We start from the raw sequence: 25,527 nt of genomic DNA, 5'->3' as shown, positions 1-25,527 counted from the left end.
CTAACATTAAAATGACTGTAATTTACTTTGTGTGTGTGTGTGTGTGTGTGTGTGTGCGTGTGTGTGTTTCCATTTCAGACTTGCTTCTAGGACTAAAAAAATTAACTGCCATTTTAGTTAGATGGAAAAAAATCCATCTATTCCTCTGTATTAAGAACAAAAGTACCAGTATGAGTATCTTTTCTTGTGCAATTAACTTTTAAAGTAAGTACCTAGAGGAATTAGCAACCATAAATCCAAACTTTCTTTTTCATGCTATAATTTAAGAAATTTCACACAGAATGGTTAAATGACTCCTTTAAGGTCACAAATAGTTGATAACAAGCACAAAATTCTTACCTTTGCAAATGCATGAGCTGTGGAGCCCACAGTGTAGTTTACATTTATTGGCTCTATGTCTTCGTGCATTCTGTGTATCTCTCTATGTCTTTTTAATCTGTATTTTATATTCCCCAATTTCTTCTCTCCTCTACAGATTAGCAGATAAGTGTGCATAAAAATATCTATTATTAAATCTATTATAAAATTGAATTCATTTATTACCAATTTTCTGCTTTTCTAAAATATAAAATTTAATATGGCTATTTTAAAATTAAATTATTTGATATTGTTTGTCTTAAAAAGTAAAAAGTGTTTTCTTACAGTTAGAAATTTTTTTTTTTTTTTTTTTTTTTTTTGCTATACGCGGGCCTCTCACTGTTGTGGCCTCTCCTGCCGCGGAGCACAGGCTCCGGACGCGCAGGCTCAGCGGCCATGGCTCACGGGCCCAGCCGCTCCGCGGCATGTGGGATCCTCCTGGACTGGGGCACGAACCCGTGTCCCCTGCATCGGCAGGCAGACTCTCAACCACTGCGCCACCAGGGAAGCCCTAGAAAAATTTTAATAAGCAAGAGAATAATCAGCCATCCACCTGTGCATAACTATGCATAAAAACCAATCAATGTTAATGTCAGTATATTTTTGGTATTTCTACTCTGAAATAATATAAAAGTCATATTTCTAAAAATTTATTTTAAATTACACAACTAATATACCTTCATTATAAAAATTCAAACGATAAAAAAATAAAAGTCTTGGGCTTCCCTGGTGGCGCAGTGGTTGAGAGTCTGCCTGCCGATGCAGGGGACACGGGTTCGTGCCCCGGTCCGGGAAGGTCCCATGTTAGTGCCAAGGGTAATTGAGTGTCTAGTGTTCTGTATTCAGCCACCTTCAACTTCTTGCACAAACACATTTCTCACAGTAGTGTCATCACTAATAAAATTTAGGAAGGATGAAAGTCTCCAAATTAGCAATGTGTCACTTAAAACTTCCAGCCTATTCTTTTTATAGCTTCGCTCCAGAAGCTCATCTTACATTCTGTAATCATCACCAAAATGAATCACTTGTTCCTTGTTAAGCTTTTATCTCCATGAAATGAAGGTGACAATGAAACACTTTTCTGTAAGACCTTCTTGGCACCCATCCCACAATGCCTGCTGGCCTGTTTTGATCCCATTCCATATGTCCACAATTTAAGTGGCAATACAACTCTCTCTGAATTGTATCATACAGCACTGTAGGGCACAATACTGTGTTATCTGCTTTTGGAAATAATCTTTTCAGCCTATTTCAATTTTTGAGACTTGATGATCGCAGGCTTGTAAGGACAGGATCAAACAGAAGAAGATGCTAGCAGGGAGTCACACGTGAGAGTCTGATTCTGCATGCATAAGAGCCTCATTGTTCTCTTTTAATAAATTTGAAGCCATCAGTAGTAATATTGACTCAGATATGACCCACAGTCAGCTATTCCTATACTCATTTTAATGAAATGCTTAAGTACAATAACTTGTAGAAAGTAATTTCCAAGGTGTATCAACAAATATTTATTAATTGCTGGGGAGTTTAAAGAGTTAATCTATAAAAGGGGTTTCAATCTAGAAAACTTCCTATCTAATGAATCTCAAAGGAAAAAATAATCAATTTTTGTCTCGATTAAAGACTGTGAGCATTGATTTTCTCACAGGAAGAGTTTCATTTTCTTTAAATGAAATTAGTGTTAATGAATAGACTTTTTTTTCTTTTTTTGCTTAATCTGTCAAGCGTGTTTATTTTGTTTTCATCTGAAATTTTCTAGAATCACTTTTTGTTAATTTAGTAATTCTTTGGTGATGAAAAACATTTTCTTGTCAGTGTATTTATAAATGAGGAAGTAAAGATTAACTGCTATTGTTAAGAATTGATTTTTCTGTTCCTCAAAAAACAATTTACTTGAAAGCAAGTCTATTTTTAGTCACTACTAGATTAATAAACATAAATTTTGACATTCAAACCTAGCAAATTGAAAGATTTGTTAGCCTAACCTTTAAATCAGCAATTTTACAGTGCATTTCCCTGTTTAAATGTGTCTAGTACACTAATGAATGAAGAATGAAATTACTCAATGATTATAAAGTTTTCCATGACTGCAATAGCAATTTATTTTAAATTTAGTCACAAAGATATTTTAGTTTATTTTTATTGTTACCCCTTTTTCCTGGTTGATATGTAACTCCATAGGAAAAATTGCTTTAACTTCAAATTTCATATCAATGTTTATACTGCTCAAGATCTCTTTGTTTTTACCTTAAAATAAATTGAAGTGTAGTTGCTTTACAATATTATTTTAGTTTCAGGTGTACAACATAGTAATTCGGTATTTTTACAGATTATACTCCATTTAAAGTTATTACAAAACAATGACTATATTTCCCTTTGCTCTACAATATATCCTTCTTGCTTTTTTATTTTATACATAGTAATTTGTATCTATTAATTCCATACTCCTATCTTGCTCCATACCCCTCCCTCTCCCTGCTGGTAACCACTATTTGTTCTCTTTATCTGTGAGACTGTTTCTGTTTTGTTATACACATTTGTTTGTTTTATATTTTAGATTCCATATAATTGATAACACAGAGTATTTGAATTGCTCTGACTTATTTCACTAAACATAATACCCTCTAGGTCCATCCACATTGTTAAAAATGGCAACATTTCTTTCTTCTTTATGGCTGAATAATATTCCATTTTATATATCTATATCTATATGCCATATCTTTATACATTAATCTGTCAATGAACACTTAGTTTGCTTCCATGTCTTGGCTATGGTACATAGTGCTGCAATGAACATTAGGGTGCATATATCTTTTCACATTAGTGTTTTCATTTTCTTTAGATATATACCCAGGAGTGGAATTGCTGGATCATACAGTAGCTCTACTTTTAGTTTTCTTCCTCAGATATTGACTTGGGCATGGTTTGAGTTTTTTTCTGTTGCCATGTTTACCCACAGTGCACATTGGGCCCAATGTAAGGGATGCTGGTCAGAGAGTTTTTCTCAGTGTCAGACCCACACACACTTTTAGATATTCCTTTGTTGCCTCTCAGAGAGTATGTGTCTCTTGCAGCTCTCCCACTAATGTTTATCTGGAAGGTGAAAGGAAGCTGTGCTCTGATGTTCTGACTGCACCCAGCCTTAGGTTCCTGTTCTTCCTCCCACTCTGTGGTATTTGGATTCACCACAGTCATCTTTGACATGAGGAGACAATGCTCACATCCATTGCCCTCTGCTCTAGTTCTCTCCTTAATCCAATAGGTATGACTAAATCCCTTCCATCCTTTGAATATTTTGAATGAGCCAACTTGAAGTTTGACCTCCTTTTCATGTTTATGTTTCCAACTGACAACCTAGTTTCATAATATTTTGGGGGAGTGTGGCAGGAATTTGGGTTTTTTAAGTTATAAAAACAATAAAGCTCATGAAAAAAGGCAACTTGGAAAATACAGGAAAACTATAATGAAGCCAAAAAATTAACTTATGCTGCTGCCATTTAGAGGAAATATTATAAAAATTTTGTGGTATTTACTTTCAGTCTTTCCTCCAAGCAGTATTCATGTGATATCCTACCAATTAAACTATTCAACCTGTTTTATTTTGTTTAATATTACAGTGTAATTACTTTCCAGGTGTGCAAAGACTGCTATCCCTCTGCAGTCTCCTCCCTTCCCAACACAAACTGTATTCATCCCCCCTTCTTTCTGGATGAGCATCTTTAAAGCTAGGCACCAGCTCTCCTGGCCTGTCTCATAGTTAGGTATTCCTAACTAATTGTGTAAGAGAGTGTGTTATTGCCATATGTGGAATTTCTAAGAAATATCTTAACAGTGAATAGAGGCAACACTTCTTCCTTTCAGTTCCTGCTCATTGTAATATGAATGTAGTGGCTGGTCTTAGGCAGCCACCATGGACCTGAAGCAGCACACTAAAGACAGTGGAGCAAAAAGAAAAACCTAAGAACTGATAATCATGGGGCTACAAGACCAGGTCTAAATTGCCTACTTTGCAATTATATGTGAGAATTTTAAAAATCATGTTTAAGTCACTTTTTAAAATGTAGCTGAAACTTTTCTGATATATCATGTTGTTATTCACTTTTGAAAGCCCATGTTAGGTGTCCTTTAAACATTGCACAGGTGTATATTTTATTAATTGTATAACCGTTTTACAACTTCTTATTAGATATTTTCTCCTATCCATTACCAAATGATATAAATATTGCTGGAATTAAGATGAAAGTATATATGATTTTGTCTGAATTTCATAATAATTTCCTTAGATAGACTGAAATGGAATCACAGGTCAACAATCCTCATCTGAGATTCTTGGGCCAGGTGTGTTCAGAATTGAGGAATTTTGTATTTTTGCTTATATTCTGTATTAATGACACTCCCAGTAAAGTCTGAGACAGCATCCTCTTATCAAACACATTTTTATTTCTGCAGTAGATTACATAAATAATTACACTAAGTAGATCTGGATTGGTGGCAAATGATTTAAGGAAAAACTTGTTTCTCAGAGATTTGGGGAGTTTGTTATTAAGGACAAGACTTTTACTTGGTCAAAGGTTATGAGTGGCTTTTATAGACTATTAAATATGTGTTATTTTATCTGTTATTAAACATAAATATTATTACATATTTGTAATAACTTTTCCAAAAGTTTGAAACAAAATAATTTTTTGTTAAGTTGTATGTGAATATTAATTTCACTGTAGCATCACCAGGGCTGATATTTTCTCTTTTTTTATCCTCTTTCCCCAAAGTGAAAAAGGATATCTCATTCTTTTATTTTATAATTCTGTGATTACTAGTAAGTAGTGGTTATTTGTAGTTCTTATTTTCTAACTTATCTGGTCATATTTTGTGCATAATTCTTAATTGCTATTTGGGGGATTTTGACATTTTGAGTGAGGTTTAACATAATTTATTTTTGGATAATTGGCCTACTTTATTATTTTTAATTACCTTATACTGTTTAAAAATATAGATATCAAACACATGCATTTTTTTCTCATTTGTCCCTTTGGCTTAGAATTTTTCCCTCCAAAAGAGATTTGATATTTAAGCTTAAGTCTATTCTAAATTTTTATTCTTGATTTTAAAATATTTAACCCTATAGTTTTTCTGGAACTTATTTTGGTTTAATACATAAAGACAGAATCTAAATTTTACCCCAATAGTTTTTAATGGCTCCAGCACCATTAATTTTATAATTCTCACCATCCTCCCACATCTGTAATGTTTTGTTAATTGTGTACAAGGTTTTACATAAACAAGTGAAGAGAGATGAGATGCTGTTGATACATCATGGTCATCGACTTTGTCAGTGGGACATCCGCAGACTACTCCCTGCCCCCTGTTCCTTCCAGGAGATGTGTTTCTCAAGTATGGGCCCCATTAGAGAAAGTAAGTTTTAGTGTTAGAACATAAATATTTAACAGATAAATCCTATTTGTTTCCAGGGTTGAATTGTTATTCTGGGGTTAATTGTTATCCTGGAATGTGGTAGTCACTGTCTTCTGTGCCTACACGAGACCATAAAAAATTCTGACATATGTATAGACTTGGGTAAATTAGGGGCTGAATTATGTTCCCCCCAAAATTCATATGTTGAAATGCTCACGTCTGTAACCCAGAATGTGACATGTATTTGGAGATAGGGCCTTTAAAGAGGTGGTCAAATTACCATGATGCACTAGGGTGGGCCCTAGTCCAGTTTGACTGAAGAAGGGGAGATTAGGACACAGACACCAGGAAAGTTCATGCACCAACAGAGGGCCTGCCATGTGAAGACACAGAGGGCTGCCATCTGCAAACCAAGGAGAGACACCTCAGAAAAAACCAAGCCTCCATGCACCTTGATCTTGGACTTCCAGCCTCCAAAATTGTTAGAAAATAAATTTCCTTATTTAAGCCACCCAGCAAGTGATGTTTTGTTATGGCAACCCTAGCAAACTCGTACAGGGAGTCTGACTGAATATAGTACTGATATAGTCCAAAGGAAGAACATGCTGGCCCTAAATCATCTGACACTGGCCAAGGTGAGGTAAAATATGTAATATGCTTATGATCATGCCTGGTGCATAAAAGGTGCTTAGTAAAATGATCTATCATCTCTACAGTCAGTACTGCCTTAATTTCCCAGGTAGTCAGCATACAGGGCTGCTCACCTGAGCCAAGGAGGCAGTGATGGTGAGGAAGCCAGCAACATTGGAAGGATCATGAAGAGTAATTCAGCGCAACGACCCTGAGTGGCAGCAAAAGGTCATCAACCACTGCACTGTTGATTTCCTGTGTCTGCAGCAAAAATCAGAAAGCTTCCCTTTTCCCTGTGCAACCACACTCTGCCACAGGTCTTAGAAAGTATATTTACAGAGCAGACAACTGGAGAAGAGATGGACTTCTTATGCTTCAATAAAGTGGGTCTTTGAGATGGTTTTAAAAAATGTGGAAAACAGGACACGTGACAGGGTAGCTCTGAACCCCAAGGGTAGGTCTGTGTTACTGAGACTGATGTCTGCTTGCATCCATTTTTAATTTATTTCTATGATCTTTTAAACTGACTTTTATTAATATAGAATTACTTGGTGGGCCACTGATTGACAAAATTAATAAATCTGAACTAACGTCAAGCTGAAAGAATGTGGTGTATATTTTAAATACTATGTTAAGCTACAGACAACAAAATAGGAGAGATTCCTTGTAGCTTATAGTTGTCTCTGCTGATGTCAGAAAGCTTCTTTATATTATATATCACTTAGAATTAAACTTCTACTAAATAAGTGTTAGAAAAATGAAAGCGTGATATATTGAAACTTATTTAGGTTATTTTCTTATGAAATATTTCATGTAAAATAGATATTACTAAACTAGTGTGATCTGATTCCATACATTCAGGAGAAATCAGTTTTTCATTCCTTTTCTTAGCAGAGAGAGGCTATAAGTGTCAGGTTTAATCCAATATAACTGACTTTCATTACTAAAGGAATTTAAACTTCAATAAAATGAAATTATTAAATAGACTAAGAAACAATATAAGATGAATCTCACTTGAGGCTAGACAACTGCTTCAGGTTACATATTTAAGCTGTTAGTCTATTTCTTACCAGGGGACTGGTCTTGCTTAATTCATTTCCTTTTGCAACTATGAAGGAAGTTATAGCTAAAAAATAAATTTTAGTTTAGTGTCTCTTCATTACTATCTATGCCCTTATTTTAAGCAAAGCACTATAAAACATTGGAAATATTCCAGTGCCCATGTATATTGTAGAATCAGTTTGTGTTTTATCTCATAAGACAAAAGTAATTGAGTAAAATACTTGAACTGAAAGGAATGATTAAATTTCCACCTCAAAAGTTACTTAATTTCAGCAGGTATTATGTGGTTGTCACCTGATCTCTGTTATAAAGCTATGTAAGTATAGTCTAAAAGGTTCTGTCCCTGGACCTAATTGGTTTGCTAATAATAGGTAAAATATGAGAGAAGCTATGTCTATGAGAGGTCAGCAGACTGGAAGAACTGGCCAATCCTGACATCCTATGTGGTTGCACTCCTGAGTAGGATGTGGCATATACAGAATGGATAGGATACACCATATATGGGATAAGATCTGCAAAATAGTCTTGACAGCTCTCCAATACGTTCTTTAACTGTCATCTTTAGGAGTCCTTTTGATACCTGAGAACAACAGTAACTCAAAAATAGTAAGCAAAATATATAAATTTTAATCATCATCTCCAGCCAGTATTATTTCAAAAAATTGAAGTCATCATAAGAAATGTAATATTATCTAAGTGACAGATGTCTTAGTACAGGCAAATATATACCTATGTATATATATTGGGTACTACCACTGATTTTGTGATCATCAGTTTGAACTTTTAATGCACATTCAGTAAACAGTTCGAAAAGAAAGATGAATATTTTTAACATTCAATTTCTGGTATCATCTTACCTTGTTCCTGGGTCTGTTTGTATTCTTTCACCTTTATTCCATTCTTGATTTAAGCAAAACATAGAACTTTTCATACAGAAGCTTTTACATACTTAAATGAAATGGCATTTAACATACTAACTGCATCATTGTTTACCTGGAAGGAAATCTATACAAATATACGTAGCATAAACCATTCAAGTGGCTTCCCTCTGACAATCACATGTCAGGGTAACAATGGTGCCAGAAGGACTAGTTGTTTGCTGTCAAAGTATGACCACAGCACCATCTAATTCCCTGTAACAAAGCAGGCCATTTGCTCTCAAGCTAATATCAAATCAAGTTCATGTAGAATTTTCTATTTGAGATGTAAAGATTTAAAGTTAAGAGTAAATTATTCCATATCAACATAGAATTATAACATTTCTCCCTAATTCTTGTTTATAAAATGATTCTTGGCATATGTCTAATGATAAGAAAATATGACCAAAAAAGAGAAGAATTGATTATCTGAAAAAAATCAGTGTCAATATTGAGACATCATGCATTGCAATCCTACGTGTATTTTTACCTTATTAACCTTTAAGCTTTTTCTCCTCATTTCTTTCATTTAACAGAACATTTTGAGAGCCTAGAACACTGTTGATATAAAGCCATGGTGCCTTAGGTAAAATTGCTGTGTAATATGTTTCTCCCAAACATAGCAGGTTAACAAACATTTATCATCTCACCTCTGTGGGTCAGGAATCCAGGCACAGCTAAGCTGAGCGTGTCTGTCCCAGTTCTCACACGGTGCAGTCAAGCTGTAGATGGGGCCGCAGTTTCTTCTGAAGGTCAACTTCAGGGAGGATCCACCTCCGAGCTCACCACGTTCCTGGCCCAGGTCTCTCCTGACAAGACAGCTGGATTACTCCAGGGAGAATGAAGAGAAAATGAGAGAGTGACCCAAACAGAGGCCACAGTTCACTTCCAACCTCACCTGTAAGTGCCTTCCCATCCCCTCTGCTATATTCTGTTCATTAGAAGCAAGTCAGTCCACCCAGCCCTAGTAAGGACCAGGGATTACACAGGGCATAGCTACCAGGAGGTGGGGATCATTCAGGAGCGCTCATTCTAGAGGCTGCCTTCCTTTAAGGAGCTTATTCTACAGACACTTTCAACTTTGGATGTTTCAGTACTTAACTTACCATGCTCATAACATGATATTTACTTGATGAATGGATTAATGAATGAACAGATATTTTATATAGCAGTATTTTTTATGGTAAGCATAACATACATCTTAAGAGATCTAGTTCCTGCAATAACATATGCAAGTTTCTTGTAATATTTCCATTTCCAAGGTTTGGTTTGGCTTTCAAAAGTCATCCTACACTAGTTACAGAGGAAAGAGGTGTGCTGCTTAGAGAGCTTTAGAGCACTCTTGTCCTCTTTCACTTGTGTCTGAGTTCTCACTCCATGCCAGTGTGTTTGGATAAGTTAGAGAAATTTAGTTTGTCTTTATTCTCCTGATAAAATCATGATAAAATCATGAAGTACTTTCTTTGTGTAGCTTGTAATAGTCCTTTAGAAGTTTATTAGGAGGCTGGGGATTTGACTGTAAAATTATGACATTATAGTACATACATAAATCAAATATTGGATAAATTCAGAGTAAATAATGCTGAATAGGTGGCAGAACTAAATTACTTACTTAACCTCATACAAGAACTTTCACTGTTTAGAAATTACTTCTCTTTAATTTGATTAAACCAAATTAGACTGAAATTCTTTTAGAATCATGTGTTTGCTCTGCCCCTGAAGAGTAGTTATGCATGTGCGTTGGGAACTAAGCTTCAAGGTGCTTACTCCAAACATCAAATCCATTAACCTAAAAATGTCCACGTGAAAGTGTGCTCCTTGTTTCTGTCTCAAATAAAAAATATGAATGAGAAGAAGTTATAAAAATACATTCTAACACAAAGACATTAGTAATATCAGGATTTAAAATTTATTTTTGTTTTAAAACATTTGTTTTTAAAAACATGAGCCCAGGGCTTCCTTGGTGGCGCAGTGGTTGAGAGTCCGCCTACAGATGCAGGGGACACACGGGTTCGTTCCCCGGTCCGGGAAGATCCCACTTGCCGCGGAGCAGCTGGGCCCGTGAGCCATGGCCGCTGAGCCTGCATGTCCAGAGCCTGTGCTCCGCAACGGGAGAGGCCACAACAGTGAGAGGCCCGCGTACCGTAAAAAAATCAAAAAACAAAAAACATGAGCCCAATGCAGAAGTCCTAGCCTGTATTATTAATATTATACTACAAAAAGCCATGCTTAGAGTGACAATATTATTTGTGTGCACAGAAATAATGAAGATTTTTTTATGGGTCAGTTATTTCTTTAAATGTTTCGGGAAAAATCTCAAAAAAGATTTCTTTTTCAATATAATATAAAATTGTGGATGTCCTTCATTCTTTACATGATTTTTAGATGAATTATAGTAAGTCCCCTACATATGAGCGAGTTCTGTTCTGAGAGTGCATTTGTAAGTCCAGTTTGTTCCTAAGTCCACCAAAGTTAGCCTAGGTACCCAACTAACACCATTGGCTATATCATACTGTACTGCAATAGGTTTATAATATTTTTCACACAACTAATACATAAAAAACAAACACAAAAAATAAAGAAAACATTGTTAATCTTACAGTACAATACCTTGAAAAGTACAGTAGTACTGTACAACAGCTGGCATACAGGGGCTGGCATCGAGTGAACAGGCTAGAATAGTTACTGACTGGAGGAGGGAGAGGAGGTGGGAGGTGGTAGAGCTGAAGGATCATCTGCTATAGGAGATGGAGGGCAAGCTGCAATTTCACTCATGCCTGCCTGACATTGATGGCACAGGTTCTGGTTCCTTGCTGGATTCAATTCTATCTACCTGAAAAAATGATCCAGTGATGTCTGTGTAGTAGCTCTTTTTTTTTCTCATTATAGAAGACATGGTAGCACTGGATTGCACTCTGAACGGCTGCTGCAACCTACACGTACCATTCTACGTTTGGGTCCTGTGCCTCTAAAACTAACAGTGCCTCCTCAAATAAAGAAAACTCCCTTTCCATTTCCTTCATTATGACTGTTTTCAGTTACTTCCTCCTCTTGCCTCTCTTCATCCTTTCTCTGGTAAAGTACACAAAAGTGCAACCACTTGTAGAGGATGCACGCATGTGACAACATACTCCAGACACGTGAACTAACTTACATGATTGGACATGCAAATGCACGTTCACATCTTTGAAAGTTCACAACTTGAAGGTTCACAACTTGAAGGGGACTTACTGTAGTTATATAAGTTGATGAACTCTCAGCTAACTGTCTACAGGTGATTTAATGAATCAGATTTCTATCAGAAAACATTTAATTCAAACATGATTATAACCATTGCAACTCTGCCACAAAGACACTGGGGCAATCTTACAAATCTGTTTCTTGAATTATTCTTTGGATCATAAAATGGGAATTCCTCTTAAACATTTTTATCTCAGACAGGATATCTTAACTTAAACTCCCCTTAATGAGGCATCAATGTGAGAAGATCGCCCTACCTTGGCTTACATATTTTTCTACCATGTTCCTTGTCCTCCATGCAAAAATGGGGAAGATAGCAGAAAGGGAAATTACATTCTTCCACATCATTTTAGAAACCCTTCTTCAAAGAAAACAGCAGATACCCAGAGTCAGGTTTATCTGTTTTCCTCTGCATTGGAAGAAATGTATTTTTCATAAATGCAAGAATTCCTTTCCCTGAATCTTCACATTTCTCAAGACCTTACTGAGTTTAACTTGAGGCTACAAAAATGGGCTTGAGATACATTTGGCAGTATGCCTAAACCCTGTAAACCTTAAAATCTGCCTTCAGTTGCCAACTGCCTCCACCTTACAAGCATTCAGCAGTTCCCTATTGATGAGATATTGAAAAGAAGGTACTGAAGATGAACTTCATAATAATGACCTGGAGACCAACAGATGCAGTAAGAGGAATTCTTTTTTCATTTTTATACATTTCTTCATTTTTTATACACAAATATACATACACTTTCTGTTTAGTAGACAGAAAAACAGTCTTAAGTAATTCTCAGGGTTTCCCTTCCCCCCATTACGTTTCTCAAATCTCAGCAATGAGGGGCTGATGAGGGCGGGACTAAGAGTATAGCCAGAAATGTGAAACATCACTGTGTACATTTGTTCATAATTTCTTGCTATTCTGAAGCACTTCTGGAATCTGCTTTCAATGCAGATTTGTTCTGAATGTGTCCTAAAGATTAGCTAAACCTTCATCATGTATTTACCTCAACCATTGATTGCTTGTGTGAATGGGGAGGGACATTGTTCAAAGAGCTCAACTACTATTTCAAGTGACCTCGAAATATCCGTATTTCAACTTGGATTCTATTCCAGCCATTCTGAACATGAGTGAACTTCAGCAAAAGAAAATAAAACAATAAAAATTGTTTATGTTTAACTAAGGCAGAGAGACTCCAAAATAATCACCGGTTCTGATAAGTGCCCTGGGCAATAATTCAGCTTCACATCCTAGAGCCAGCATCCTTTTTTCAAAATCCAGGCTTTGCCATTTATTCAGCTCTGTACCCTTGGTGACTTATTTTACAACTGTTTCTCTATTTCTAATATGAATACTTAGTGTGGATTTCTCATGTTTCCGGGTATTGTTTAAACACTTTAATCTCAATTAAGTCATTTAATTTACTATACTAAAATGTCAGTAGGGTCATTATGCTAACTTTACAGACCAGGTAACTCAAACTCTGAAGTTGCAAGTAAGTTGTGGGTGTCTCTTAACTATTAGTGGAAAAGTAGGGATTTCAACCCAAGAAACTAGGCTGGAGCAGAGCATGTGATCTTAAGCTTTTCATTTGCTACCTCTCAAGGGCTTTGCATGGTCAGTTTCCTACAAGGTAATCATTTTTTTTCTTTTTGTATTGCATTCAATCATATAAGAAATACATTGGAAACATTATGGGCCCTGATATTCTAAATTGTGTTACAAGTTGAAACAGTTCACATTAACAGAATGAAAAAGTAGAATAAAATATCTAAAATACCAACAAAAATTAGCAGTTTATCACTGAGTGTACCTGGTGTTTAAAATAAATAAGGGAGTGGTGGGGAAAAAACTCCTAGCAACCATTGCATAATTTTAAAAGAATATTCATATATAAATCCTGAGACTTGAAAGAGGAAGTGCTGTATGGTGGGAAAACATGGGCTCTGGCTTCAAACTGATTTAGGCTCCAATCTTAATTTACTAGCTGCGTGTCCTGTGAAAATTATACAACCTATGTGAGACTTGGTTTCTTCATCTGTAAAGTTGTATTAATATTTAACTGATAAATAAAACTGATAGATGGGTTAAATGAAGTAATATTTAGCATAGAATGTAAAGAGTATAAAATTGATCGTAAATATGTCTTAAAATCACAAAAATAAACACACTGACCACGTGTACATTCCAATAAACACAAAATGAACGTTACGACTTGTGTGACAGTACTTCATTTGTGAAAGACCGATGAAGAGAAAAAAAGAAGAAATTACCATATAGAAGGCTTTTATACCTCTTCTTAAATCTATTTTAGAGTTTCCCTTGTTCTCTTTTCTCTTCAATGATTTTCCATCTTCCCAACTCTTTTATCTTCTGTTTATGTGTATTTAGGACACCACAGAGGTTGGACTGGATCGCTGTGGCATTAATTTGATTGCAGCTCACATTAGCTGACTGAACAGTTCACTCACCTTCACACGACTGGTAATAAAGTGCCCAGTGCAAGCTCAGAACCTTGTAGTGGTTTCTGGGAAAGACAGGGATTTTCAATAATACACTCCTTAATATGGCCCAATTATGAAAGACTTTTCAGTGGAAAAGCAATCCCAATTCATCTCGCCTCAGCTGTGCTGCACCTGAGACAACTTTTTTATTTACTTACCTTTTTAGCTACTTGATTTTGAGCAATTATTAGGAGTTTTCAGGTGTTAAACTAAACACAGGGTGTGTGTGTGGGGGAGCTATACAATGTCATGAATATATTTGCATCAATGATACTCATAGTGAAAATAAAATCAATTAAATGTTTTATCTATATTGCTCAGGATCCAAAATAAAAGGGACTGCTAGTTTATATCAAATACTAAATGCACACAAAACTGGGCAATTATCCTGATTTCTCTTTTGTTGCTTCATGGTTACCATTTCATCTAAAAGAGAAAGTCCCTCAAAGTACCATTTTGTTGTTGCATAAATGAAATATTTCTGGAAAGAGGCACTATGCAAGAGAGTATTACATCCAATCCAGATATTCAATAAAAAATATTAGAGCAAGCTCTAATAAAAGTGGGCTTAGGATGACTGTTAGCAGACAGTCAGCCATGTGTGTACTTTCTGCCAGAGCAAAGTCATTAACGTGGAGCTGCAGAGAAAGAAAAGAATGTCCTTTGCTACCATTATTTACAACATCTGTGAAAGAGGGGAGAGTTGGCAGGTAAAAAGCCACTTAGGGATACATTCGACATTTTTATGGAGGAAAAGAAGATACTTCACCCTTCCTGCCCCCATCCCTACCTTTGTATTCTATCATCTAACTTTTCGCCTTCCTCCTACTGTGGAGAAACACTTCAGGGATGCTGTATAGACAGATCTGGTGCTTTTTCTTTGCTACCAACACATAGCACCAAAAAGTGTGTGAGAAGACACCACATCCCTGTAAAGTTGTTTTTCTGTCACTCACAGAATTCTCTTGACTCTCTGAGTTGGGGGTCAGACCTCACACCTGTAAAGCCTGTACAAGAGAGTCCATCTGTCAGTCACCCCATGGGTTCCTGCAGCACTGCTCCTATCCAGTTCTTTTCATCCAGCAGTAAAGAAGTGGATAGAGGGCTATATCCTCAGTCTATAGTGTTACCATCATTATGACGAATGGGAGAGAACCTGGACTAATTTCACACATGAATATGACTCAGTTTCATCAAAAGAGATGCTATGTTTTAACCAAAAATAGATTTGTAAGAAATCTTTAAATTGAACTCTATTGAAACTGTATTATTATAATTATGGGAAATCTAATTTAGCCCATGCCAGGAATGCATTATTTCACTAAAAGGAAATGTATAATTTAAAAATGATTCTTGGAATGTTAAAGCGACCAGGGAGAAAAAAAAAAAAAAAGAGGGTGGAGCATTGTTTAATCTCAATATCTTTTATTAGACTAAATATACGAGTTTAATTACCTATTAAAATTACAAGCTACAGTGATTACATAAGTCTCTAGTTACTAGTAAATCACAAAATTATATCTTATAAAGGCTTCCAAGCAGAATATCATCCTTCAGTTTAATTCATGAATAATTATCTGGGACTCAAGAGTAAAAATAAGATGTCTTTCACATTCATAGCAAGAAAAACAGATTTCTTTTTCTTAAAATATAAGTCTTGTTTACTCTCACAAGTAAAGTGAGAACTGGAGTGCATACACAACTAAGAATAGATTCTTTAATTAAATACATCTTTTTATTTGATTATATTGCCCAAGTATTATACTGTTATTATAAGTTTCATTGTATTGCTTTTCCCCAGCTTTAAGTATAACTGACAAATAAAAATCATATATATTCAAGTGTAAAATGTGATGTTTTGATATACTTATATGTTGTGAAATGATTACCACAATCAAGCTAATTATCATATACAACACCTCACATAGTTGCCTTTTTTTTTTTTTGGTAGTTAGAACACTTAAGATCTACTTTCTTAGTAAATTTCAAGCATACAACACTGTATTAGTAACTATAGCTACTATGCTGTACATTAGATATTTAGAACTCATTCATTCTGTGTAATTGAAACTCTGTAACATTTAACCAAAATCTCGTCATTCATCCAATCTCCCAGCCCCTGGCAATCATCTTTCTACTACCATTTTTTTTTTTTAACAAGATATTTTTATTTTATTTTACTTCTTTTATTTTTTTGAGGTACGCAGGCCTCTCACCGTTGTGGCCTCTCCCGCTGCGGAGCACAGGCTCCAGACACGCAGGCCCAGCGGCCATGGCTCACGGGCCCAGCCGCTCCGCGGCATGTGGGATCTTCCCAGACCGGGGCACGAACCCATGTCCCCTGCATCGGCAGGCGGACTCTCAACCACTGCGTCACCAGGGAAGCCCTACTATCATTTTTTATATGTTTGAAAATTTAAGATTCCACGTATAAGTGAGTTTGTGCAGCTTTTGTATTTCTGTTCCTGGCTTATTTCACTTAGAATAATGCCCTCCAGTTTCATCCAAGTTGTTACTAATGGCAGGATTTCCTTATTTTTAAAAGCTAAATAATATCCATTGTATATAGATTATACCACATTTTCTTTATCCATTTGTCCATTGACAGACAAGTAGGTTGTTTCCATATTTTAGCTATTGTGAATAATACTGCATTAAACATGGGAGTGTATATATGTTTTGGAAGAATTCACAGGTGAAACCATCTGGTCCAGGGATTTTCTCTGTTGGGAGGTTTTTGATCACTGATTCAATCTCCTTACTCATTATTGATCTATTCACATTTTCTCTTCCTTCATAATTCAGTCTTGGGAGTTTGTATGTTTCCAGGAACTTATTTCTTCTAGATTTTCCAATTTGTGGGCATATAATTGTTGACAGTTGTCTCTTATGATCCTTTATATTTCTGTGGTATCAGTTGTGATGTCTCCTTTTTCATTTCTGATGTCATTTATCTGAATCTTCTCTCTCTTTCTCTTGGTTAGTTTAGCTAAAGTTTTGCCAATTTTGTTTATCTTTGCAAAAAGCCAACCGATTGTCATAGATCTCTTCTATTGTTTTTTAGTCTTTACTTCATTTATTTCTGCTCTAATATTTATTATTTCTTTCCTCCTGCTAACTTTGTACTTAGTTTGTTCTTCTTTTTCTAAGTTCCCTGATGTGTAAAGTTAGGTTATATATTTCACATCTTTCTTTTTTCATAACATAGGCATTTATAACCATAAACTTCCCTCTTAGAACTGCTTTTGCTGCACCCCATAAATTTCAGTATGTTGTATTTCCATTTTTGTTTCTCTCAAGATACTTTTGATTTCCCTTTTGATTTCTTCTCTGATCCATTGATTGTGTAGAAGTGTGAAATTTAATTTCCACATATTTGTCAATTTTTCAATTTTCCTCCTATTACTGATTTCTACTTTCATACTATTGTGGTATGATTTCAATATTCTTAAATTTGTTAAGACTTATTTTGTAGCTTAACATATGATCTATCCTTGAGAATGCTTTGCAGGCACTTTAGAACAATGTATATTCTGCTGCTCTTAGGTGGAATGTTCTATGTACGTCTGTTAGGTACATATGGTCTATGGTGTTATTCAAGTCTACACTTTCCTTGTTGATTTTCCCTCTGGATGATCTATCCATTATTGAAAATGGGTGTTGAAGTTCCCTGCTATTATTGTATTGCTGGCTATTTCTTCTTTTAGTTCTGTAACTGGGTACATATACATTTATAGTTGTTAAAATACTCGCTCAATGAATTGACCCCTTTATCATTTTATAGTGACCTTCTTTGTCTCTTGTAACAGATTTTGACTGAAAGTCTATTTTGTGTGTTATAAGTATAGTGACCCTTGCTACCTTTTGGTTACCATTTACATGAAATATATTTTTCCATCCCTTCACTTTCAGTCTTTGTGTCCTTAAAGTAGAAATGAGTCTCTTGTAGGCAGCATATTGTTGGATCCTGTTTTTTTATCCATTAAGCCACTATGCATATTTGATTGGAGAATTCAATCCATTTACATTTTAAGTGATGTTAAGTAAGACAGGTAATTATAGGTAAGGATTTACTATTGCCATTTCATTGTTTTCTGATGCTTTGTAGCTTCTTTCTTTCTTCCTCTCTTGCTATCTTCCTTTATGATTTGTTGATTTTTTTGAAGTGGTATATTTGTATCCCTTTCTCTTTTTTGTATCTACTAGAGATTTCTTCTTTGTGGTTACCATGAGGTTTACACAAAACATCTTATAACAGTCCATTTTAAACCGACAGCAACTTAACTTCAATCATATTAAAAAACTCTACAGTTTACTTCTCCCTCCAAACATTTTTAGGCCATTGATGTCACAACTTACAGCTTTTCATATTCTGTAAACTTTAACAAATTATTATAGCTATAGTTATTTTTAATACTTTTGTCTTTAGTTATTGTATTAAAGTTAAAAGTAATTTATACACCAGCATCAGAGTATTAAAATATTCCAAATTCGACTGTATATTTACATTTACCAGTGAGTTTGATACTTTTACATGTTTTCATGTTGTTTCTTTCATTTTAACTTGAAGAACTACCATTAGTATTTCTTGTAAGATAAGTCTAGTGGTGATGAAATCCCTCAATTTTTGTTTGTCTGGAAAAGTCTTTTTCTCACTTTCATTTTTGAAGGGCAGCTTTGCTGGGTATAATTTTGTTTGCCAGTTTTTGACTATATCAAAATATAGTTTTTGACTATATCAAAGTGACTATATCACTTTGACTATATCAAACCACAGGAGATAGTGCTCACTAACATACTCTGTGTATGTAATAACATGCAGAAAAGAGGAAGATCACAATAAACTAAAAATTTAGGTTTTAAATTAGGGATACCAAAGAGGAATTAAAGGTAAGATATCTCTCTAAGGAATCCTAACCAAAGTAAATAATGCAAGCATCATTAAAGAGGTGGGTTTTTCATAAAACATTGCAGTGACAATTCTGTCAGAAGAATCCCTGATTCCTTTTGTTTTCTATCTTCTTTTCAGATTATGAGTTATAAAATATACAGATAACAAAAGGAAATGTTGGAATTATGAAAATTACTTAGCCTTATTATAGGCTTTATAGCTTTTTAGGTAGGGAGAGGGAGAATAAAATATAGACATGACCCTGACCATGTTGTAGAACAGATTTTCAAGATTGCCAGACAGGGCCCATAGTGCTTTAATCAGCTAATTTATGAAAAGATGGTAGCTTTGTGTACCATCTTTTAAAGAGTAAAAGATGATACTCTTATAAAGAGTATCATTTGGACAGAGTTTTAGCATGTACTGAACGTTTTTACATAGGATATATCATTTTATCTCATGATAATCTTAAAAATTCAGTATTGTTATCTACATATCACAAATGGAGACACAGGTTCAGAGAATTTTTGCAAATTAACAATAACCATATATCTAATAAGTTTCAAAGTTAGTATTTAAATCCAATTTCACCTCTTTATTCTCTAGAACTTGAAAAGTTAGCAACACATATATTCTTTAAGCAGGAAACTACTTTGTCTTCTACATTAAGTGTTACATTCACCATTTACATAATATGCATGATAAATCATGTAATTATGATTAGCCTGATTCTCTGTTATATCCCCAAAGAGATGCTAACTTTTCCTAATATTCCCATCCTGTCTGATATTAAACTAGCACTAGTCTTACTGGTTTGGACATACATTTTAGGTTATCTGATCTACTGTGTACCTATGATAAGATAACAATCAATACCAACTCTTGGCCAGTAGATACGTCACCAATATTTTATGCATCCTAATGATTGTCTTTCCCTTTTAGCCTACATATTACCTGAAAGCCACCTATCAATAATACAGTTAACTGAAAATTTTTATAAATTAACAGAAACCTGTGTTGCACATATTAATTAGTACTGAAATATGTATCATCTGGCTACTGTACATGCATATCACTGAATACCAAGGTTAGTGTTCTTTTTTTAATAAATGTAAAAAATTTCCTCCTACCACTGCATTTTAATTCCTTCAGAAAATGTGGAATGGTTAAGAGAGAAGATGAGAGACTTCTCAAGTACACAAGGGCATTTCTTCAGTTATAATTTTTTAAGTAACTCTGATTTCTCATGTGAGTTTTATAACTCAGTGTCTTTCACTAACTATGAGAGAAAACTGTACCCTTAATTTGTGCATTTTCATCACAGCCAAAATCATTAAGCTGAACAACACTAAAAATATCAAGAAGTGAAGAGACTTCAAGTTCTGAAAACCTAATCCCAGATGACACTCAACAAAACTTTTTTTTCCTGAGTTTATAAAAATGGGCTGTTCTAAAAAATATATAGACTCTCTTGTGGAAGATTCTGTCTTCATTTTCTCTAGTATACCTTTATTCCCCCAAATAGTCTTTGTATGCTTCCTTTTATAACAAGTGCATGACAATCTGTCCTTCAGAGAAGAAAATAGGGAAATAATATTATATGCTTTTATTCAAAATAAATTAAACAATTTTAAATGAGGTATAATAACAAACTCTAAAAATAAGAATTTTAAAATAATTATTCCAACAGAGCAGAATGAACATGTATTAAGTATCTGTGTGTGTGTGTGTGTTTAAATTACTGTCTTATCCTGAATGGAGGGTGTCAGCATAAGTCAACACCAACCAAAAATTGTTCCTAACAAAACACAGTGTTGATTTTTTTAAACTGTGAATAACAGAATTGACTCCAGGTAGGTTGGGAAAAATTATCTTTCACTAATATGTATACAAAAATGGATTTTTTATGGAAAGAAGATGTTGCACAAGTTTGTATCTAAATACTGTCTAGAAAATTGATCTCAATAAGTAAAGCTATGTTACCACTTAACAGGCAAATAACAAAAACAATTACTGTGGTTATATGTGTGCCTCTAAAGAGAAATAGAGGATTCAAGTAATTCATATGGAAGTACTTAGTTTTCCAAGTATTTCAACTTTTAAAAATTCCACACTTGTGTTACATCGATGAGATGTCAGAATAGGAGTTTTCAGGCTTCATCCCACTCAGAGAAACACTAATTTTTGCAACCACTCACAGATGAGAATAACTTTGTGGGAACTTGGGGATCCAGCAGAGTTTCTAGCATGCCATTAGAGCAAAAATAATCCAAGAACAGGTGCATAAAAGAGGGTAAGAAGTATAGTTTCACTTTACCAGCATTGTCCCTTCTCTAAGGCAGCAAATTTCAATATCAAGAGAGATGCCCTTGGCCTGTGATTTCTTCCACAGGAGAAAATAAGCATGTAGTGAGCACCCAGCTTTCCTACCCACCTAGATGCAGCCCAAGAGGCCAATTCTTTCCTTTTCCACCCGGAACACTGTGGAGATCAGCATGGCTGAATAGTCTGGAGAGCTGGGAGCATGGAAAAGAAATTTTAAGAAAAAAGAAAGGTTTGAAATATATAATCTAACTTTACACCTCAAGAAACCAGAAAAAAAGAAGAAACTAAGCATAAAGTTAACAGAAATAAATAAATAAATCTTAGAGCAAGAATAAATTAAATAGAAAAAAAAACAATTAAAAAAAAAGATGAACAGTAATAAGAACAGCAACAAATAGATAGCAAAAAAAAAAGTAAAATTAGCAAACTTTTAACAAGACTAACCAAGAGAAAAAGAGAGGAGATTCAGATAAACAAAATCAGGAATGAAATTAGGAATGAACAGATACCACAGAAATACAAAGAATCAAAAGAGACCACTATCAACAATTATATGCCAACAATTTGGAAAATCTATTGTAGAAGGAATAATTTCCTGGTAACATACAGTCTCCCAAGACAATTACAAAGGAAAAGAAAATGTGAACAGACCAATAGTGTGTAAGGGAATTGAATCAGTAAACAAAGTCCTCTCAACAAAGAAAGCCCAATACCAGATGATTTCATAGATGAATTTTACCAAATATTTAAAGAATAATTAAGCCAATCCTTCTTAAACTCTTCCAAAAAATTGAAGAGAAGAGAACACTTCCAAATTCTTTTTATAAAAAATATATGACCCTCATACCAAGGCCAGATTAAGGACACTATGAGAAAAGAAAGTTACAAGCCAATATCCCTGAGGAACATAGATTCAAATATCATCAACAAAACACTAACAAATCAAATTCAACAGTACATTAAAAGGATAGTACACCATGATCACTTGCAATTTATCCCTGTGATACAAAATGGCTCAACATACCCACATCAATAAATGTCATATCACATTAACAGAATGAAATATAAAAACCATATGACCAACTCAATAGATGTAGAAAAAGTATTTGATAACATTTTCAAAATGTCTATACTACCCAAAGCGATATACATAATGAATGCAATCCCTATCAAAATTACAACAGCATTTTTCAAAGTAATAGAAAAATTAAAATTCATGGGAAGCCACAAAAGACCCCAAAAAGGCAAAGCAATTTTGAGCAGGAAGATCAAAGCTGGAGACATTACACTGCCTGATTTCAAACTATGAAAGCTATAGTAATCAACACAGCATGATACTGGCATAAAAACAAAGACCAATTGAGCGTAATAGAGAGCCCAGAAATAAACCCATGCACATAAGGTCAACTAATCTTTGACATGGGCATTAAGAATACACAATGTGGAAAGGATAATCTCCTCAATAAATGTGTTGGGAAAACTGGACATCCACATACAAAAGAGTAAAACTGGACTCATACCATATGCAAAAAATCAAAACAATAGGGATTAAAGACTTAAACATAAGAGCTGAAATCATTATATTCCTAGGTTTTGGATACACCTAAGCACAGGTAACATAAGCAAAATGAACAAGTGGGACTACATGAGACTAAAAAGCTTCTGTACAGCAAAGGTAACAATCAAAAAATGAAAAAGCAACCTCCATGTGGGAGAAAATATTTCCAAACCACACATCTGATAAGTGGTTAATATCCAAAATATTTAAGAAATGCCTTTAACTCAATGGCAAAAAATACTACTGCTACTACTACTGGCCTGATTAAAAATGGACAAATGACCTGAATAGACATTTTTCCAAAGATATACAAATGACCAACAAATGGTATACCAGGTGGTCAAAAGGTGCAAACTTTCAGCTATAAGATAAATAAGCTCTGGAGATGTAATGTAAAGTATGGTGACTATATTTAATAGCACTGTATTGTATGCTTGAAAGTTGCTAAGGGAATAAATTATAAAGTTCTCATTATAAGAAAAATATTTGTAAGTATGTGAGGTTATGGATGTCAACTAAACTTACTGTAGCATTCATTATGCAATATATACATGTATCAAATCATTATTTGTACACTTGAAACTAATACAATGTTAAATGTCAATTATACCTCAATAAAACTGGAAAAAATAATGTAAAATAAAAATGGAAATATTGATACACAGACGGGGGTATGGGATTTTCCCCCAAGCCTCCTCGCATTCTGGAGGCAGAAACAGTAAAATTTTATAATCATTATATAGTCCCTCTAAATGAAAAAAGGACATAACACATAACATGGTAATGCAGGTATATTTACTAATTCTAGTTTGAGGGTAAACATAATGAAAATAAACATAAATGTTTGGTAGCTACTATTCATCCTCAATTACTCTGCTTGTTCTTATTAACGAAGCAAGAGCAAAAATAAACTATGAGGAACTTGTGACAAATAAAACATTCTTGGAAATATCAGAATATCTCACTAGTTGAAAGATAAATTGTAAAAGTTGCATTCTGCACACCTCATAAGAGGTTATATTTTTGTAAGTAATTACATTGATTTAATTATGAATAAAATATAATTTCTGGTAATTTCTAAAGAGATAGTATTTCATCAGTGTGGGTCTAACAGAAATCTTTACAAAAGTAATACATTAGTTTAGAAAAAGACAAATGAAACATGATCTTACTCTAAATGAGCCTGCAATTCAGGGTAGAGAGTCAGGCAAATACAAACAGAAAAATAAACAAACAAAAAAAACTACAGTAGGATATCCCCTCACACCTGTTAAGATGGCTATTATAAAAAAGGGAAGAAGAACAAAGCTGGAGTTATCATGCTCCCTGACTTCAGACACTACTGCAAATCTACAGTAATAAAAACAGCATGGTACTGGCACAAAAACAGACACATAGATCATTGGAACAGAATAGAGAGCCCAGAAACAAAGCCACGCACTTACGATCAATTATCTACAGCAGAAGAGAAAAGAATACACAATGGAGAAAAAGTATCTTCAATAAATGGTGCTGGGAAAACTGGACCGTTACAGGTAAAAGAATAAAATTAGGACATTCTTTCACACCACATACAAAAATAAACTCAAAATGGATTAAAGACCTAAATGTAAGACCTGAAACCATAAAACTCTTAGAAGAGAAAATAGGCGGAACACTCTTTGACGTAAATCATAGCAATATTTTTTGGATCTGTTTTCCAAGTCAAAAGAAACAAAAGGGAAAATAAACAAATATGACATAATTAAACTTAAAAGCTTTTGCACAGAAAAGGAAATCACAGATGAAATGAAAAGACTGAATGGAAGAAAATATTTGCAAACAATATGACTGATAAGGGATTAGCACCCAAAATATATGAGCAACTCATACTACTCAACATAAAAAAAAACCCAATTTTAAAAAGGGCAGAAGACTTGAATAGACATTTTTCCAAAGAAGACATACCAATGGTCAAGAAGCACATGAAAAGATGTTCGACGTCACTAATCATCAAAGCAATGCAAATCAAAACCACAGTGAGACATCACCTCACATCTATCAAAATGGGTATCATCAAAAAGTCTACAAATAACAAATGTTGGTGAGGAAGTGGAGAAAAAGTAACTCTTGTATACTGTTAGTGGGAATGTAAATTAGTGCAACCACTATAGAAACAAGTATGGAGGTTCCTTGTAAACTAAAAAAAAAAAACTACCATATGATCTAGCAATTCCACTCCTGGGCATATATCCAAAGAAAATGAAAACACTAATTTGAAAAGATACATGCACCCCAATGTTCATAGTAGCATTATTTACAATAGCCAAGATATGGCAGAAACCTAAATGCCCATTGACAGATGAATGGATAAATAAGATGTGGCATATGTACACACACACACACACACACACACACACACACACACTGGAATATTACTCATCCATAAAAAAGAATGAAATTCTGCCATTTGCAATAATGTGGTTGTAGAAGATATTATATTTAGTGAAGTCAGACAGAGAAAGACAAATACTCCACTTTTTAACTTGTATGTGAAATAGAAATAATAAGAGAAACAAATGTATATAACAGAACAGAAACAAACTCACAGTTGTAGAAAACAAACTAGCTGTTACCAGTAGCGAGAGGGAAGAGAA

This window comes from Orcinus orca, chromosome 10 (genome assembly GCF_937001465.1).
Source record: "Orcinus orca chromosome 10, mOrcOrc1.1, whole genome shotgun sequence".
Lineage (NCBI taxonomy): Eukaryota > Metazoa > Chordata > Mammalia > Artiodactyla > Delphinidae > Orcinus > Orcinus orca.
Note: the sequence above shows the minus strand (reverse complement) of the source record.